The 21,300-nt window shown below is 34.6% G+C and overlaps 2 pseudogenes; one reads left to right on the forward strand and one right to left on the reverse strand.

The window, feature by feature from the left end:
• Positions 1-1,988: 1,988 nt before the first annotated feature.
• On the forward strand, positions 1,989-3,248 carry LOC137938275 (uncharacterized; annotated as a pseudogene).
• Positions 3,249-5,338: 2,090 nt separating this feature from the next.
• On the reverse strand, positions 5,339-5,457 carry LOC137939635 (5S ribosomal RNA; annotated as a pseudogene).
• Between the last annotated feature and the right edge of the window lie 15,843 nt (positions 5,458-21,300).

Here is a 21,300-nt window from a genome sequence, read left to right on the forward strand (position 1 = left end):
GCACCTTGTTGTGCTATGGAGAAAAAGTAAAAGGATCGATTGAAAAAAGTTAGAATTATGCAATTGAAACATAAATCTCAATAACTAAAATTATATTTTAATCTTCAACATTTAAAAGAAGAAATTCATTAAATATTACTTTGAATTGTTGTAGCTTTAAATTTTTTATGTAATTATTAGATAGATTAATTAAATATTACTTTATAGTTGGGGTACCATTGCACAAAAGTAAAATTTTCTCACAAAAATTATAGAAAATGAATTGATCAAAATTTGAAATTTTAGTGGTTTTAAGAATTTCTCACTCAATATGCCCTACATGAAGGTTGTTGTTGTCCAATCTAATTATACACAATTACCAACTCATGTAATAAGAAGGATTTTGTGGAAAATTATTATTATTTTTATTATATTTCAAGGAATTGTACCCGAATATTGATTTTAAAATTTTAATTTACCTGAATAATGACTTTTTAAACTAATTTCCCAAATTATCTGATTTCAACCTTTGGAATCCTCATACAATCTATCAACTTCCCACACTAGTAAAGCTTGTCCATATAGCACCATGCCAGCCCATCCTTTAAAACCTAAAATTCCTCCTTTCCCCATTCGCTTTCCTCTTTCCTCTTTCCTCTTTCCTTAATGGACATGCTGATGTGGCGCCATTTGGACAAGCTCTATTGACATGGGCAAATATAAAAAAACTAAATAAGAAAATATTAAAGTAAAAATACAAAAATAATAAAATTTAAAATACAAAAGGGAAAATAAGGAAAATAAAAAATAGTAAAAATGAAATAATAAAAAAATGAACATAAAAAAATAATAATGTTAGGAAAAGTAATTAGTCATTAAAATAAAAAATAACTAATAAAAATAAAAAAATTAATTGAATCAATTAATAGTGAAATAATTATTTAATTATATAAATAGAAAAGGTTATATTAATTAGTTAATTAAGTAAGTCCTGCATGTTTGATTAAATAGTTGATTAGTTATATAATTAAATATATCAATTGGCTAGTTAATTACCACAAATCATCATGTAATTGATTATTTTCTTACCAAATCAGTAATTATTCAATCAGTAAATGTATTAAATATAAATTAATCACCTAGTGTTAGTTGCAGTCAAATAGTAAATTATTCTAGTTCTTCATACCAACTCCATTGGAAAGTGTTCAATTAATTAAATAATTATGTAATTACTACCAATTCAATTAAATAATTGATTAATTATTACAATAAATAGGTCAATTGGCAAATTTACTACCACAAATCATGGGTTTTTAATTATTTTCTTACCTAATCAATAATTATTTAATTAGTAAATATATTATTTTAGTTAACTAGTATTAGCAATCATCAAATAGTATATCATTGTGGTTCTTACAGACTCCATTAATCCTAAAAACCAAATTAATTAGTTAATTATATAATAAGAATGTGTTCACTTAATTAGATAATTAAGTAATTACTACCTATTCGATTAAATAATTGATTAGTTATTACATTAAATAAGAAATCTTACATAAGAAATCTTTTGATTCTATCAATTTTCTGTAATAGTGATTTACTTTGTTTCGAATTAGGAGTTCTATTCAAGTTGTAAGTGGATCAATAATTTTCTCTCTTAATATTTTAATGATCAATTCCTATGCCTAATATTTTTAATGACTCAAATAAAATAAATAGCAAATAAACCATAGTATAAAAATAAGATATCCAATTATAACTTCATAACATGAACTAAAAGCATGGTTCTCCTCATTTCTGCTAATGTAACTCATGACATTACCATAGGATTTCATAAAGAACAACAAATTGAATAACCAAAAACGTATCAGTACGTTATCAACTTGAGTCTAAAAAGTTAATCTTATAAAAAAGAAATAGAACATGAGATGAAGAGCAGAATAATTTGGGATCAGGCCATTTTTGTAGATATAGGCAATATACACCAGAGATTGGAATTTCCCAAGGGAATGGGACTGGTGTGCGAAGGAGCATCAAACAGAAAAATTGAGCCGCAACCCACAGTTGATCACTCGCATAATCTATGGCTCGTCTGTGAGATGGATCCTCAGGGAAGCAACAACGCTTATCTTCCAATTTCTTACATGAATCTGTTTCAGCAGTCTCAGACGGGGCTTGGTCTTCCTTCTGATCAATTGTTTTGGGGTAAGATCTTGGATTCAAATTTTATCAAATAGTAAGATGAATGGGTTCGGGTTCAATGGAAGTGGATGAGAACAGGGGTTATCCCCAAATTTTGCACACATAGGACAGGTTTTACAGAAATTTTGCGAAGTAAAGGTTTTATAGAAGAATTTTAAGTTCTGTAAGTAAAGCATATTGGTTCAGAGTCACATGGAACCCGACACTGCTCTTTCCTACAAAAACCCGAGAGGAACCCGACACTGCTCTTTCCTGCAAAAACCCGAGACCCCCTCCTAAGCGTTTGTTTCTTCAAAAATCAAGCCCCCGATTCGATTCTTAACAATCCTTCCCTCAATACTATAGTTTCCCTACTCCCCTCAAATTATAACTTCGAAATTCATAAATCAATATGGTAAATTGTATCTTCCGACGCCAAAAGGGTCACCCTTCAATTCCCCTAAGTCTCCTCATGTACTCACTGTTCTTTCCGAAATTTTTGAAACCTATGCTTCTGTTGATGAGTGCTTTATTCTGGGTGACATTACATATGGGGCATGCTGCTGTGTGGAAGATTTTTCTGGATCTTTTGATCCATTACGGGCATGTTGTTTAGTCCCAATAGATTACACCAAAATCCCTGCATTAAATGTTTTCGTTGAAATAAAAATTGATGTAGACCATATCATTAATAAAATTAAAGCATTTTTTTGTGACAAAAAGATTGCAGTGGCAGGGACCATCCAGTTCTCAGCAGTTGTGAGAGCTATTAAATCTGCTTTAGCTGACTCTGGTATTGATATCATTGTTCCACAGTCTAAACCTTTGTCTTCAGGGGAAGTGCATCTCCTACAATTCCTAATAGTGTTGCAGTTGATGCTGTTGTATTTGTTGCAAATGGTAGATTCCATCTAGAAGCATTTATGATAGCAAACCCCCATATTAGGGCATTTCAATATGATCCATATCTCAAAGTTTTCTTCTTGGAAGAATATGATCTCAATGGGATGAAAGAAGCTTAGAAAAAAGCAATATTGAATGCAAGGAAAGATAAGTCCTGGGGTATTGTGCTTGGAACGTTGGGGTGATAGTCCATATATACTTCATGCTTCCAAACCCTATTGGGCAACTTGTTCCCTATATTGACCTGCTCGACCAAGAGATCGAGCATTTTGTTGTCTTCTTCTGAGATCCAAATGTAATAATATCGAGATGGACCTCATCAAACAACAAAAAATAAAATACCATGCGGTGGATATTTATAACACCTGAATTTCCTCTCCACATGGCAAAATCATTCTATATCACTTCAATAATTTTCAACAACATTCTAAAACATTTCAAAAGTAACCAAACTATTTCCATTGTAGATACACTAAACACTGCAAAAACACAGATATCAAGTCCAAATTCACCGAACATCCTTGGTAGAGCTCCATATGATCTGGCAGTCACTACAAATTGTACCTCGTTAGTGATGGTGGTCGGGTTTCGTTGGCTAATGGACGCCTGTGTAGGCAACTCAGTATTGTTTGAACTGGACTCAACACCCCAAACCCTAAACCCTAGTAACCCTAAGCCCTAATTCTAGAACCAGAACCTAAACCCTAAACCCTAGTAACCCTAAGCCCTAATTCTAGAACCAGAACCTAAACCCTAAACCCTAACCTTAAAAGAGCTAAAACCCAAATACTGAGAACCCTAAAAAAATTTAAAAAAAAAACTAAACCCTAAAAATACAATAAACCCTAAACCTAAACCCTTAAATACCAAGCACCAAACCCTAAATACACTAAACCCTAACCCAAATCCCGAAATTAAACCCTATGAAGACAAAATTGAACCATAAACCCCAACCCTAAATCTCACAATTAAGCAACAGTTAATACACATTACGCACAAAAATTAAAATTAAATCAAATACAACACTAAAAATAAAAAAAAGTTAGGGTTTAGGCATACCGTCTTAAATTTTGGGAAAATCGTAGTCGAAGGGTGAAATCGAAGCTGAATACAAGTAGAATTTAAAAAATCGACGTCGAAATGTAAAAAATCAAAGAAAATCGAAATTGAAATGGGGAAATCAAACGAAGTCGGGAGGTATTTTGGGCGAAGAGAGAATAGCTACAGGGAGAAGGGAGTGGGAGGTCGAGAGGACGTTCACAACGAGAGGGAGAAGGGAGAAGGGAGACGGAGGACGAGAGGGAAGAAAAGAATTTCGGAGGAAGAAGAGACGAGAGAAGAATTAGACCGAGAGAGGGAAGAGGGCAAAAGAGAGACTGAAAAGAAACAATTCGACAAGGGTTTGAGGCATCCCACCCGCTTCATCCAGATGATTCTCAATATACTACAGAATCCAGATTCCCGAAATTAAACTGTAGAGAATATTTTTGGGTTCTTCTGATTCATCAACATGAATCATGCACTGGTGCTCCACTAACGATGTCAGGAGATGAACTGAGTAATGCCGCTGAAGTTCATCTCCTACGTGAATTAACTAACCCCTCCTATTAGAACTGAAGTCAATTACTTTGTGTGTTATTCTCCTAGAGTGAGCACAAAGTTGATCTGAAATCTGTCAACATTAGCATCATTTATGCTGAAAACTCAATCTTCTTCATGTCTGAAAACTATTTTTTGAGCTGATGGGTTTGTTCATTGGAGAAAGAGAATAGAAACTGATTCTTATTACATTAACTGAAATTTCAAAAATGTTTTAGCTTGCCTATCTTAGTCATAATTTTTTCTTTCAACCATATTTATCAAAATACCAAAATTTATTGATCGCACCCGTTTGTGTTACCCTCTCCATCCCACCAATCCCTTCCCTGGCTTCCCTCTTCCCCTGTGTTCCGTCGATCTTTTCCACATTCTTTCCATAAAATAAAATAAAAATTTTAAATCTTAAGAAAAAATCAAGATATAAAAAATTAAAAAGGAGCGCTATGTCATTGGATTAAAGAAATAAAACGTTCTTCGGCCGTGTTAAAACTTAACCGAACTACATTAATAATGGAAAGCAAAACAAAATCATAGTTTTTTCCCTCTTCTCTTCTACCCGAACATTTCGAAGCATTAAAAAATAAAACAAACTATATATACAAATACTTTTTTCTACCCCTAACCGTAGCATTACGAGGGAGAAATTAGCAGGTGGCAAAGGAAAAAAGGGTAAAAAAAGGTGCAACAAGAGGACTTCTTAGGAGGTCACCCATCCAAGTACTGCAGTCGCCAAAACACATTTAACTTCGGAGTTTTGATGGGATTCAGTGCATAAGTGTTGGTATGATCGCACCCGTTTGTGTTTCCCTCTCCATCCTACAATCCCTTCCCCAGGTTCCCCCTCCCCCAGTATTTTGTCAGTCTTTTCCTCATTCCCTCCATAAAATATAATAAAAAAATTAAAATCTTCAACAAAAATCAGGATATAAAAAATTAAAAGTGTTATGTCGTTGGCTTAAAGAATAAAACATTCATCATCCGTGCTGAAACTGAAAAAAAACTACATTAATAACGGATACCAAAACAAAATCGTACTTTTTTTCTTTTTCCCCCCTCTTCACTTCTACCCAAACGTTTCGAATCGTTAAAAAATAAAACAAACTATATATACAAATATGTTTTTTCTCCCCTAACCGTAGCATTGCAAGGGAGAAATTTGCTGGAGGCAAAGGAAAAATGGAAAAAAAAAATGGGTGCTACACGAGGACTGCCTAGGAGGTCAACCATCCTAGTACTAGTTTCATCCAAGCGCACTTAACTTCTGAGGTCTGATGGGATCTAGTGCATTGGTGCAAGTTTTATCGCACTCGTTTGTGTTACCCTCTCCATGCTACCAATCCCTTCCCCGTCTTCACTATACCCTTGTGTTCTGTTGGTCTTTTCCACATTCCCTTCATAAAATAAAATAAAATTATAATCTTATGAAAAAATCGAGAAATAAAAAATAAAAAAGGAGCATTATGTTGTTGGGTTAAAGAAAAAAACATTCATCGTCCGTGTCGAAAGTGTAGCGAACTGCATTAATAAAGGAAAACTAAACAAAATCATACTTTTTTTCTTTTTTTCCTCTCTTCTCTTCCACCCGAAAGTTTCAAACCGTTAAAAAAAATAAACTATATATACAAATATGTTTTGTCACCCCTAAACGCAGCATTGGGAGGGAGAAATTAGCTCGTGGTAGTGGAAGATAGGGCAAAAAGGTGTGCAACATGATGACTTCTCAGGAAGTCACCCATCCTAATTATATAACTAGAATGTGTTTAATTAATTAGATAAGTAAGTTATTACTACTTTTTCTATTAAATAATTGATTATTTATTACATTAAATAGGTCACTTGGCCGATTAATTAACATAATTCATCGGGTATTTAATTATTTCTTACTTAATCAGTAATTATATGATTAGTAAATACATAATGTCATTAGTTAATTAGTATTAGCTATGATCAAGATAGTTATGTATTACATTAAATGTATTATTTAATTAATCCCGACCCAACCCTTGCCCCCCACCCAGGCGTGGGTGAGGATATAGGTGAGGTGCGTGGGTGAGCCACATAGGCAAGGCACGTGTGTAGGTGAGTGGCGCGCATGCCTTCAAGCTGTAGAGGTTGGCTATCAATTTCTTTATCTCGTTTAAAATTTAAAATTTTAACTTGGATCGATTCAAATGATCTTGAATTATATTTTATGAGCTTATTTAGGCATTTGAATTAATGCCAAGTTTGAATTTAAATAAAGGGTAAACCTCGTACTTAGGTGGGAAGATCATACTGATCCATGTAAGATGAAGGGATAAGGATTTTTACCCTAGTTTGCATTTAAGTAGGCTTTGTAACCACAAGTGTAAACCATCTTCGTTTTGTGCAATGAAGTTTCCCTTTTCAAAGCTCTTTTTTTTGTTCTTTTAAGTTATTTCTTATTCATTTGGGAGGCAAACTAGCCTTCTTTCATCATAGTAAGTTAGGCCATATGTTGGGATTCTAAGACTGTCCTTGAGGAAAGATTGTTTTGCTCGAAGGCCATATGAATATGATACTACAATTTACTCCAACTAATTTTCAAGTTAAACTCCATGGTGCATTCCCCCTTTCTCCATTGTATTTAATTTATTATTAAAATTCTACAAAAAAATTTGAGTCAATTGTTTAGTCAAACTCTTGTGGTCAACATTTTTAGTCAATTTTGTGCTCCATTGGTTAGTTACTATTCTGGTTAATTTTTTGTTATCATTCTATTTCTTTTGTCTCCTTCTAGGTGTAAAACAATGGTCACTTTGTTAGTCCTCTAGAAATTCTTGAATTTTGATATAAGTAATGAAATTTCTTGTATTTTTTTAATCACTTCAGAGCACTGGCTATACTTCCACTACCTACATAGAACAAGAGTGCACCCAACAGTCTCAGAGTGAGTTAAATTTTTTTATTCACCAAAGTAGTATATTTTTGTGAGCTACCATTAAAATAGTGAATACTCTTTCTTTTTTTCATGCACTAAAATTGGGCATGTCTGCCGTTGAAATTGAAAAGAGTCTTTTTTCAAACATTGACCATTTTGAAAGGAATATCCAGTTTTATCGTTTGGCTAGAGTGATGCTTTCTTTTCTCATATTTGCTATGTACAGTTTGGGCCTCTCAAAAAGGAAAGGGTCACTTAATGGAGAGAATTAGAAGGAGAAGTTCAAAAGAAGAGGTGTCGAGAACTAGTGGTGGTAAAAAACAATTTTAGAAATAAAGAACATCTAAGTAAGGAGGAGGATAGAGATGAAAATTTCTTTTCATGAGAAAGTTAGGAACTCCAATTTGAGGGCAGTGTTGAAGAAGCACATATGGAAGAGTCTAATATGATGTTCATGGTAAAGGAGTCTCATGGTGTAAGAATTAGTATGACAAAGTCTTATTTGAGTTTCATGGGAAAGAATCTTACATAAGAAATCTTTTGATTCTATCAGTTTTCTGTAATAGTGATTTACTTGATTTAGTGAGTTTTCTCTATTATAAATAGAGAAACAATGTACTCATTATACAATCAATTAATTGTTTTCTCTCTTAATATTTTAAGAATCAATTCCTATGCCTAATATTTTTAATGACTCAAATAAAACAAATAGCAAATAAAACATAGTTTAAAAATAAGATATCCAATTATAACTTCATAGCATAAACTTAAAGCATGGTTCTCCTCATTTATGCTAAAGTAACTCATGGCATTACCATAGGATTTCATAAAGAACAACAAATTCAATAACCAAAAACATGTCAGTACTTTATCAACCTGAGTCTAATATGTTAATCTTATTAAAAGTAACCTTGTTGTGCTGTGGAGAAAAAGTAAAAGGATCGTTTGAAAAACGTTTAGAATTATGTAATTGAAACATAAATCTCAATAACTAAAATTATATTTTAATCTTCAACATTCAAAAGAAGAAATTCATTAAATATTACTTTGAATTGTTGTAGCTCTAAATTTTTTTATGTAATTATTAGATAGATTAATTAAATATTACTTTATAGGTGGGGTACCATTGCACAAAAGTAAAATTTTCTCACAAAAATGATAGAACATTAATTGATTAAAATTTGAAATTTTAGTGGTTTTAGAATTTCTCACTCAATATGCCCTACATGAAGGTTGTTGTTGTCCAATCTAATTACATCCAATTAGCAACTCATGTAATAAGAAGGATTTTGTGGAAATTATTATTATTTTTATTATATTTAAAGGAATTGTACTCGAATATTGGATTTAAATTTTTTATTTACCTGAATAATGACTTTTTAAACTTATTTCCCAAATTATCTAATTTCAACCTTTGGAATCCTCTTAGGATCCGTCAACTTCCCAAGTTAGTAAAGCTTGTCCATATAGCACCATGCTTGTCCATCCTTTAAAACCTAAAATTCCTCCTTTCCCCATTCTCTTTCCTCTTTCCTCTTTCCAGAATGGACAAGATGAAGTGGCACCATTTGGACAAGCTTTGTTGACATAGGGAAATATAAAAAAACTAAAGAAGAAAAGATTAAAGGAAAAATTCAAAAATAATAAAATTTAAAATACAAAAAGGAGAATAAGGAAAATAAAAAAAATTAAAAAAAGAAATGATAATAAAAAATGAACATAGAAAAAAATAATAATGGTAGGAAAAGTAATTAGTCATTAAAATAAAAAATAACTAATAAAACTAAAAAAAATAATTGAATCGATTAATAGTAAAATAATTATTTAATTATATAAATGGAAAAGGTTATATTAATTAGTTAATTAAGTCAGTCCTGCATGTTTGATTAAATAGTTGATTAGTTATATAATTAAATATGTCAATTGGCTAGTTAATTACCACAAATCATCAAGTAATTGATTATTTTCTTACCAAATCAGTAATTATTCAATCAGTAAATGTATTAACTATAAATTAATCAACTAGTATTAGTTGCTGTCAAATAGAAAATTATTCTAGTTCTTCATACCAACTCCATTGGAATGTGTTCAATTAATTACATAATTATGTAATTACGACCTATTCAATTAAATAATTGACTAATTATTACATTAAATAGGTCAATTGGCCAATTTACTACCACAAATCATGGGTTTTTAATTATTCTCTTACCTAATCAATAATTATTTAATTAGAAAATATATTACTTTAATTAACTAGCATTAGCAATCATCAAATAGTATGTCATTGTGGTTCTTACAGACTCCATTAGTTAATTATATAATCAGAATGTGTTCACTTAATTAGATAATTAAGTAATTAGTACCTATTCTATTAAATAATTGATTAGTCATTACATTAAATAAGAAATCTTACATAATAAATCTTTTGATTCTATCAGTTTTCTGTAATAGTGATTTACTTTATTTCGTATTAGGAGTTCTATTCAAGTTGTAAGTGGAAGATGGGTAGGTTTAATTTTATTTTGATTCTATGAGTTTTCTCTATTATAAATAGAGAAACAATGTACTCATTATACAATCAATTAATTATTTTCTCTCTTAATATTTTAAGAATCAATTCCTATGCCAAATATTTTTAATGACTCAAATAAAACAAATAGCAAATAAAACATAGTATAAAAATAAGATATCCAATTATAACTTCATAACATGAACTAAAAGCATGGTTCTCCTCATTTCTGCTAATGTAACTCATGACATTACCAGAGGATTTCATAAAGAACAACAAATTGAATAACCAAAAACGTGTCAGTACTTTATCAACTTGAGTCTAATAAGTTAATCTTATAAAAAAGAAATAGAAATGAGATGAAGATCTGATATGAAAGAGTCATATATGACTAACCAAGAGAAAATGTGATGACTTTGCCAATTAAAGAGTCATATATGCCAGTGCTATTTAATAAAAGAAATGACCAACAAAGAGCTTAATTATTATCATTCAAAGGAATGATATTGGAGGAATCAAAATTCGGAACAGATAAAGTTCGAAGAATTACAAAATAAAAAACAATGCTTACTAAAACATGCAATGGAACCAAAAATTGAATATTTACCCACATAAAATATTCAAACAAATAAATCAACATGTGAGTAGGCTTAGATTATAACACATAAATGATTTATATCACTTTATAATGGCATCATAAATTTATCTCTAAAGGAATTTTCTATTTTTATGGATGACTAAAAAATTGTTTTAAATGTTTCTATCCAATCCAAATTAATCACTTAAATATAACAATTACAACGTGAGGTTAAATTATTAGCTTTCCATGGTTATTCACAAATTTTTATGTCATTAACTTTATGTCACGAGACATTTTTCATAATTAAGAATGTTGTGGTTATTACATAATTATTCAAATGTAAACAAAAATATGACATCAAAATAATTGACTAAAATTTATGCCAATTATTAATTTCTTATATTTAGGTCAATCATAATATGCATAGAGGATTAAGTATGCATAAACCCAAAATAATTTTTTATACAGATAAAAATTAACTAACACATGCATATTAAACATTCAGATATGCATACCCAATTATTTAATCCATATGCACTAAAATGGAAAAGAATGAAAACTAAAATATTCTATTTTTAATATTATTTATATATGAATTAAATGTATCCAATGATAACATTGGGCTTGGATAGGCCGTGAGCACGTTTGGTGCTCTTGCGCGTATAGTGGTGCGGGACAGTCGGACAGCACGATGTCTTGCTCCAGGCCTTGGCTGCGCTCCAATGAGAGCACGGAACACCGACGCACACAACACCGGTATCTGCTTTGTTCGATCGAGCCTCTCTCGGCTGCTCACAGCCAAGCATCACGTCCGTTCGGGACTCTACTCACCATCCCCGCGTTGTCGCCTCCTTCCTTTGGTGCCATTGTCGCTGGTGTGCGTCCAACGAGCGCAACACGTTAGTGTACACAGGCTTCCATTACAACGTCTCTCTCTCGGTGCTCTGTGACTGCTCCTCTCGGCTTCGCTTTGACGCATTGTCTGGTGTTCATTGCCACCCACCAAAGCAACGTCTCTCGACCGAGAATCAGGTGTGAGCAACACCGGTCTCCAGGTGACTGGAAGTGAGGAACGGGACCAACTGGGAGTCGGGAAGAAAATGCGCTCAAAACGTCGATGGTTCGACACCAACGCACACAACGAGCCCCGTTGTTCGACTCCCCTCATTGACAATCCCCTCTACAGACCCGAACGATGACTGATGGCTGGTTGTGGGCATTTTCTTCCCACAGGCGCATCTGGTCCCACGAACATGTCGGCACCTCCGGTGCACTAAGCGCAACCTACTTTGGTGCACCAATGTAGTCATCTTGTCTGGCCGAGGACACTGTTCGGAAACATCACTGGCTCTCCTGGACGCTGTCTAGCCAGGGAGTGCCAGCGTGATTGATATCCGCTAGGCACACAACATATTGACAGTCACACGTGCCACCACTGGCGATCAAAGAAGAGCGGGGCTCATAAGGCCTCATCATAAGTTGACATCCTCCTGTACTCGAAAACGACACCTAAATTTTTATTTTTTTTTACGGCAGAATAAAAACATAGACAACATTTTACAAACAAAAAATAATGGAATTGTAATCAAGATGTGAGATTCCAATGTAAATCAGAATTTCTAAAACAATATAAAATTCATAAAAAGAAAATCGGAAACCCAAGATGCATACCTTCAGTCATGGAAGACAAAATTCCAGGAATTTGCAGAGGAACGTCTAGTTTATCCAAACTCCCATTGATGGATAAAACTCAGGCTTATTTCTAGTCCAAATCCCATTTAACGTACAATCCAAACTCAGACTCACTATCCTTACATCTATGGGAAACTACCTAATAATGGGTTAAACCTTAAAAAGGGAAACCACTATCAAAGGGGTCATGGGCCATTCTGAAAGGAGGGAGTGGAGGAAGTGTCATGAGATGCTTGGTAATGGGATTGTAGAGATAGTAATTGAGCTTGAGATTAGTGTGGATTTTCTTGCACTAGCAGATGAACCCATTGCATGAACCCATATTCTTGACATGGTGATGTGAAGGGAAGATGAGGGAGTCTTGGAGTGTGAGTGCTCCTTTGTCGTCCAAGCGACAAAACATACATTCACATATGAAGCCATAGTCGTAGTATTTATGATAGACAAAACCGAAGTCAATTGATTTGATAGTGAAAGAAACTAACTTTCTTGATCATATTTTGCCATTTCTTTAAAATAGCTTCACACTTGAGCCATCAATTCTTGGGCAAACGTGAAAGAATTTCAAGTGAGATATCTTTGTTGAGGACTGTGGAGCCTGGTCCATTGCACACGACTCGGTTGTCGAAACAGAGACTGTGTGTGAACAGAGTCCTTCGCTGGAAGACTTCGTCTCTATTGCCGAAACATAAACGTTGCGCGTAGAGAGTCTTGCATTTCATTGTTTGTTCACTATTGAGAATACTCATAATTTGTCGTATTTTTTGTGATCTCTTGTTTGCTTAAACAAAGAGGGGCCAAGGGCACATAAAATACATTTTGAAAAGATTTTTAGCGGGAAAAAGGTAGGTATGTTACACACTTTGGGCGGTCAACCGGAATGGTAGGTCACCTCACTGTTAGCAAACCGCATGTGCTCTTTCGTGAATTGCGTGGCGACTTGCGAGTGGGGGTGGAAACCAAAAAGTGGTAAGAAAGTATAAAAAAGGCAAGATTTAACTGGCACTCTGTTGGCTCGACACCATTGCCGTCGCCACTGCCGGAGCAGCTGTGTGACGCCACTGTCGTCGCCATTGCTGTTGCTATAGGGCGGGACTTTGACTTTGTTTCCAAAATAGAAATAGAGTGTGAAACTGAATCTCTCAGCAGAAAGAGAGACTCGAGAAGAATGACATTGTTGTCGGAGTTACTGTTTGTTGTCGTTGCCATCGCCATTACCGGTGTTGTTGTTCGATGTTGTTGTCAAAAGAACAGAGTCTGGGACTTACCGAAATAGAGAGGTTTACGAAACTCCCTCAGAATTTTGTATCGGTGCCTGTGTGTGCGCCAGGAAGACGAAGTGGGGAGAAGTTTCGGTCTCGCCAAAACTCGTTGAGATGAAATAGAAAGAAGACTCTCTCGGGTTGTATTTCTGGTGAGAGAAATAGAATATATTGTGATTCTTTAACTGATCTATAAAATCCTCTATAGTTGCCATGGACGTAGACAATTTTTTGAACCATGTAAAATATTGTGTCGTGCATGATTACTTGTTACTTGCCTTGTTGACAATTTTTCCCTAACAACTAGTATCAGAACCAGAAGATTATAAGAAGCAAAAATGTGATATTCAATGAGAAGATTGTGTACAAGGACAAGTCCAGTAAAATTGTTGAAGTAACACCTCAAGACTCCGACTTTGTCACATTGGATGACCTACCAGAGGCCATAGTGTAGTGCAGAGATGCGAGTGATGGGGAGAGTGGGTCCAGTGCACCCACTCCTATTATTCTGTAGTCAGATCTAGAGTTGTCCACTCCTGCAGCTGCAGTTCGCAAATCAGTAAGGATTATTCATCTTCCACAACGTTTCTCACCTACTTTGAATTATATTTTGTTGACAGATGGTGGAGAACCACAGAGTTACGAAGAAAACTTGCAAGATAAATATTCTAGCAAGTGGGAGCTGGCCATGAAGGATGAGATGGATTCCCTGTAAGGGAATCAGACATGGGAGTTGACAAAACTTCCACTAGGGAAGAACCTGTTGGGTATACGACCAAATGTCCCACATTGGTTAGAAGTGGGGAGGATCTTGGATATATAAGTGTGGACACTATCTCTATTGGTATGAGGCCTTTTGGGGGTAAAGTCCAAGAACAAATCCATGAGGGCTTAGGCCCAAAGTAGACAATATAATACCATTGTGGAGATAGGTGGTGTCCATAGTCCTAACAACTAGTATCAGAGCTAAGGTTCGGGTCTGAGAGAAAACGATGGCTGGAAACGAAATGAAGGTATCGGGGATCGAGAAGTTTGATGACACAGACTTTGGATATTGGAGGATGAAGATAGGGGACTACCTCTATGGGAAGAAACTCCATCTTCCACTGCTGGGGAAGAAACCAGAAAAATTGGTGGAGGCTGATTGGAATCTGTTGGAAAGATGGGTTCTGGGAATTATTCGGCTAACCCTATCGAGATCCGTTGCACAACATCAGCAAGGTGAAGATGATTGCGGATCTCATGGAGGCTTTGTCAGGTATGTATGAAAAGCCTTCAGCGAATAACAAAGTTATTTGATGAAAAAATTTATTCAATTTAAAGATGGCAGATGGTATGCCTGTTGCACAACATCTGAATGATTTTAATACTATTACAAATTAGTTTTCGTTTGTTGAAATTGAATTTGATGATGAGATATGTGCACTGATATTGTTGGCTTCATTGCCAAATAATTGGGAAGCCTTGAGAATGGCTGTCAGTAATTCTGTCGGTAAATCAAAATTGAAATATGATGATGTTTCTGATTTGATTTTGGCTGAGGAGGTGCGCAAGAGGGATTTAGGCGAGACATCATGTTTGAGTTAAGCATTGAATGTTGATTCTTCGGGGAGATCACATGACAGGAACTCAAACAGAGGCAGATCAAAATCAATCAACAGGGGCAAGAGCAAGTCAAGGCCTGGTCAGCAGGCAACTTGTGGGAATTATGGCAAAGCTGGCCACATAAAAAGGAATTGTAGAAACCCTAAGAAGATCGAGAATGATAGTGCTAAAGTGGTAACTGAAGAAGTATAGGATGCACTATTGCTTGCAGTTCATAGTCTAGTTGATGACTGGATATTGCATTCAGAGGTTTCCTTCCATACATCTTACCTTCGGGAGATAATGCAAAACTATGTTGCAGGTGATTTTGGGAAGGTATATCTGGCTGATGGAGAGGCTTTGAACGTGGTAGGGATGGGAAAAATTGACATTGCACTCCCTAACAAGAACAAATGGACCTTGCAAAAGTTCAGGCACATCCCTGAGTTGAAGAAGAACCTTATTTCTATTGGACAACTTGATGATTGTGGCCATTCAGTGGTGTTCTTAGATAGCACCTAGAAGGTATCCAAAGGGGCATTGGTACTGGCTCGGGGTAAGAAAATTGGTACTCTCTATTCGACTATTGGTTTGAAGAACACTATTGCTATTACCGTTGCAGAAATCACAACAGATTTGTGGCATTGCAGGCTTGGCTATATGAGTCAGAAGGGTATGAAAGAACTGATGTCCAAAGGCAAGCTACTAGAACTGAAATCAGTTGATCTTAGTATTTGTGAGAGTTGCACTATGGGGAAATAAGAGAAGGTCAGTTTTTTGAAAGGTGGCAGAACACTGAAGAAATAAAAACTAAACCTTGTGCACACAGATGTGTAGGGACCTTCCCCAGTGGCTTCCTTGGAGATTCTTGTTACTATGTCACGTTTATTGATGATCACAGCAGAAAGGTATGGGTTTATTTTTTGAAGCACAAATCTGATGTATTTAATGTGTTTAAAAATTGGAAGTCCATGGTTGAGACAAAGACAGGATTGAAACTAAATTGTTTGAGGTCTGATAATGGTGGTGAGTATATTGATGGCGGGTTCAAGGAATACTGTGTAGCTCAGGGTATCAGAATGGAGAAAACTATTCCTGGGACGCCATAGCAAAATGGAGTTGTTGAACGTATGAACAGAACAATAAATGAGTGTGCTAGAAGCATGAGACTGCACACTGGATTACCACCAACTTTCTGGGTAGATGTAGTCAGTGCTGCGCTCTACTTGATAAACAAAAGCCCATCAGTTCCGTTCGATTGTGGAATGCCTGAAGAGGCTTGGAGTAGAAAAGAGGTCAAATTTTCTCATCTTAAACTTTTTGGTTGTCTTTCTTCTGTTCTTGCTGATTTTGATGCTTGTAGTAAACTTGAGGCTAAGTCAAAGAAATGTTATTTCATTGGCTATGGAGACGAGGCATTTGGCTATCGTTTCTGGGATGATCAGGGTTGGAAGATTATAAGAAGCAGGAATGTGATCTTCAATGAAAAGATTGTGTACAAGAACAAGTCCAATACAGTTGTTGAAGCATCTCCTCAGGAGTCCGACTTTGTCATATTTGGATGACCTATTAGAGGCCACAGTGCAGTGCAGAGATGCGAGTGAAGGGGAGAGTGAATCCAGTGCACCCATTCCTATTATTCCACAGTCAGATCCAAAGTCGTCTACTCCTGCAGCCGCAGTTCGTAGGTCAGTTAGGACTATTCGTCATCCACAATGTTTCTCACCTACTTTGAATTATATTCTGTTGACAGATGGTGGAGAACTACAGAGTTACGAAGAAACCTTGCAAGATGAAAATTCTAGCAAGTGGGAGCTGACCATGAAGGATGAGATGAATTCCCTGTTAGGGAATCAGACATGGGAGTTGACAGAACTTCCATCAGGGAAGAAGGTTTTGTACAACAAGTGGGTGTAGCGTGTGAAAACTGAGCTTGATGGCTATAAGAGGTACAAGGCTAGACTTGTTGTAAAGGGCTTTCAGCAAAAAAAATATTGATTACACTGAGATTTTATCTCCTGTGGTGAAGATCACAACCATCAAGTGAGTACTGTCCTTGGTTGCTACAGAAGATTTATTTCTTGAACAGTTAGATGTGAAGACATCCTTTCTTCATGGAGACCTTGAAGAACACATCTATATGCACCAACCTGACGGGTTTGTAGTACAGGGAAAAAAAGGTTCATTTTGTAGACAAAATAATAGCTTATATGGCCTGAAGCAAGCTCCTAGACAGTGGTACAAGAAATTTGGCAGCTTTATGTGCAATGTTGGGTACATCAGATGTCAGGCAGAACATTGTTGCTATGTCAAGTATTTTGACAATTCTTACATTATTTTGTTACTGTATGTGGATGACATGCTTATTGCAAGGGCTAGTATTGATGAGATCAATAATCTAAAGAAGTAGATGTAAGAGCACTTTGCAAAGAAGGATTTGGGAGATGCGAAGCAAATCCTTGGTATGAGAATTGTCAGAGACAAAGTCAGAGGAACCCTATTGATATGTTAACCAAGGGTGTTACTCTTGAGAAATTAAATTTGTGCACAACTTCTGTTGGTCTTCTAGTATGAAGACAGGGGCAGTGAGTTGCAGAGGTGGAGGATATAATGTTCGAGGAAGAGGGCAATGCAGTTGGTATACCAGTATCCAAGTGGGAGAATTGTTGAGGACTATGGAGCATGGTCCACTACACGCGACACTGTTTCCGAAACAGAGACGGTGGGCGAATAGATTCTTTCGGCAGGAAGACTTCGTCTCTGTTTCCAAAACAGAGACATTGCGCGTAGAGAGTCTCTCAGGAGGAAACTGTGACTCTATTGGCGAAATAAAAACCCTCAGGGTTTCTGAAAGGGGTCAGGGCGAAAAACAGAGAGTGATAGAGGTGCTCACAAAAAATCAGAGAGGGGTTTTTTAAGAGACCTTCAGGCGACGCCGTGGTTAGAAGAAAGAGTGCTCAAAGGCTCGATGTTGTTGCAGTCGCTGCTACCGGAGCTATTGTACGACGCCGCTGCAATCGCCGTTGCCAGTGTTGTAGGGCGGGACTTCGACTCTGTTTTTGAAACAGAAACAAAGTGTGAAATAGAGTCTCTCGGTAGAAAGAGAGAATTGAGAAGAACACCGACGTTGTCATCATAGTTTTCGTCGCCGTTGCCGGAGTTACTGTTCGTTGTCATCGCCGTTACCGGTGCTGTTGTTCGACACAGGTGTCGAAAGAACAGAGTCTGAGACTTACTGGAACAAAGAGGTTTATGGAACTCCCTCGGGATTTCGTATCAGTACCTATGTATGTGCCAGGAAGACGAAGCGGGGAGAAGTTTCGGTCTCGCCGAAATTCGTTGAGATGAAATAGAGAGAAGACTCTCTCGGGTTGTATTTATGGTGTGAGAAATAGACTGTATTGTGATTCTTCAACTGATCTATAAAATCCTCTACAACTCCCGTGGACGTAGGCAATTTTTCGAACCACATAAAATATTGTGTCGTGCATGATTACTTGTTACTTGTCTTGTTGTCATCGACGATTTTTCCCTAACAGTCTTCGGGCAAGCTGACCTCCATTAAAACAATATTAGAGTAGTAGGTCGATCCCCAAGATGAGAGAACAGGGCAAGATCGGACAACAAAGATGGAAAACATGGACTAAAGGAAGATGGTATAATCCGGCAATGCTACAAGGCAGAAGAGAGCTAGTCCTACCTCACTTATATATAAACTGAAGAGGCTACCTGTTCTAGTCTGAATTGGAATCCTTGTTTCCCTAGAGTTTCCTTTTACGTAATACTTGCTAAACATGGAGCTCTACTTTCCTTCCTTGATATTTCACTGACTGGAGATTTCATAGTTGATAGTTTTTAAGTCTATGATGTAGTACTAGAGCCAGGATTTTGAATTTTGTCATATATAGAAGCACCTTGTTGTGCTATGGAGAAAATGTAAAAGGATCTCTTGAAAAAAGTTTAGAATTATGCAATTGAACCATAAATCTCAATAACTAAAATTATATTTTAATCTTCAACATTCAAAAGAAGAAATTCATTAAATATTACTTTGAATTTTTGAAGCTTGAAATTTTTTATGCAATTATTAGATAGATTAATTAAATATTACTTTATAGGTGGGGTACCATTGCACAAAAGTAAATTTTTCTTACAAAAATTATAGAAAATGAATTAATCAAAATTTGAAATTTTAGTGATCTTTAGAATTTCTCACTCAATATGCCCTACATGAAGGTTGTTGTTGTCCAATCTAATTACACCCAATTAGCAACTCTTGTAATAAGAAGGATTTTGTCAAAAATTACTATTATTTTTATTATACTTCAAGGAATTGTACCCGAATATTGGATTTAAATTTTTTATTAACCTGAATAATGACTTTTTAAACTTATTTCCAAAATTATCTGATTTCAACCTTTGGAATCCTCATAGGCTCCGGCAACTTCTCACGTTAGTAAAGCTTGTCCATATAGCACCATGCTAGCCCATCCTTTAAAACCTAAAATTCCTCCTTTCCTCATTTTCTTTCCTCTTTCCTTAATGGACATGTTGATGTGGCGCCATTTGGACAAGATTTATTGACATGGGTAAATATAAAAAAAAAACTAAAAAAGAAAAGATTAAAGGAAAAATAAAAAAATAATAAAATTTAAAATACAAAAGGGAAAATAAGGAAAATAAAAAATGAAATAATAAAAAAATGAACATAGAAAAAAAATAATGGTGGGAAAATTAATTAGTCATTAAAATAAAAAATAACTAATAAAAATAAAAAATTAATTTAATTAATTGATAGTGAAATAATTATTTAATTATATATATAGAAAAGGTTATATTAATTAGTTAATTAAGTAAGTATTGCATGTTTAATTAAATAGTTGATTAGTTATATAATTAAATATGTCAATTGGCTAGTTAATTACCACAAATCATCATGTAATTGATTATTTTCTTACCAAATCAGTAATTATTCAATCAATAAATGTATTAAATATAAATTAATCATCTAGTATTAGTTGCAGTCAAATAATAAATTATTCTAGTTCTTCATACCAACTCCATTGGAATGTGTTTAATTAATTAAATAATTATGTAATTACTACCTATTCAATTAAATAATTGATTAATTATTACATTAAATAGGTCAATTGGCCAATTTATTACCACAAATCATGGGTTTTTAATTATTTTCTTACCTAATCAATAATTATTTAATTAGTAAATATATTATTTTAATCAACTAGTATTAGCAATCATCAAATAGTATGTCATTGTGGTTCTTACAGACTCCATTAATCCTACAAACCAAATTAATTAGTTAATTATATAATAAGAAGTGTTCACTTAATTAGATAATTAAGTAATTACTACCTATTCGATTAAATAATTGATTAGTTATTACATTAAATAAGAAATCTTACATAAGAAATCTTTTGATTCTATTAGTTTTCTGTAATAGTGATTTACTTTATTTCGTATTAGGAGTTCTATTCAAGTTGTAAGTGGAACATGGGTAGGTTTAATTTTATTTTGATTTTATGAGTTTTCTCTATTATAAATAGAGAAACAATGTACTCGTTATACAATCAATTAATTGTTTTCTCTCTTTATATTTTAAGAATCAATTCCTGTGCCTAATATTTTTAATGACTCAAATAAAACTAATAGCAAATAAAACATAGTATAAAAGTAAGATATCCAATTATAACTTCATAACATAAACTAAAAGCATGGTTCTCCTCATTTGTGCTAATGTAACTCATGATATTACCAGAGGATTTCATAAAGAATGACAAATTGAAAAACCAGAAACGTGTCAGTACTTTATCAACTTGAGTCTAATAAGTTAATCCTATAAAAAAGAAATAGAACATGAGATGAAGAGTTGATATGAAAGAGTCATATCTAACCAACCAAGAGAAAATGTTATGACTTTGCTAATGAAAGAGTCATATATGTCAGTGCTAAGTCATAGAAGAAGATGATCAACAAAGAGATGATATCGAGAGTGACAATGGGTAGAACCAAGAGAGATTACTAAATAGTTTATGAATAGGCTTGTTGAAAATCAATAAACATGGGGATCAGGCAATTCTTGTAGATGTAG

The sequence above is a fragment of the Aristolochia californica genome, unplaced genomic scaffold (assembly GCF_029961685.1).
Source record: "Aristolochia californica isolate CCGP_79_NKW_82.1479 unplaced genomic scaffold, dmAriCali1.0.hap1 SCAF_8, whole genome shotgun sequence".
NCBI lineage: Eukaryota > Viridiplantae > Streptophyta > Magnoliopsida > Piperales > Aristolochiaceae > Aristolochia > Aristolochia californica.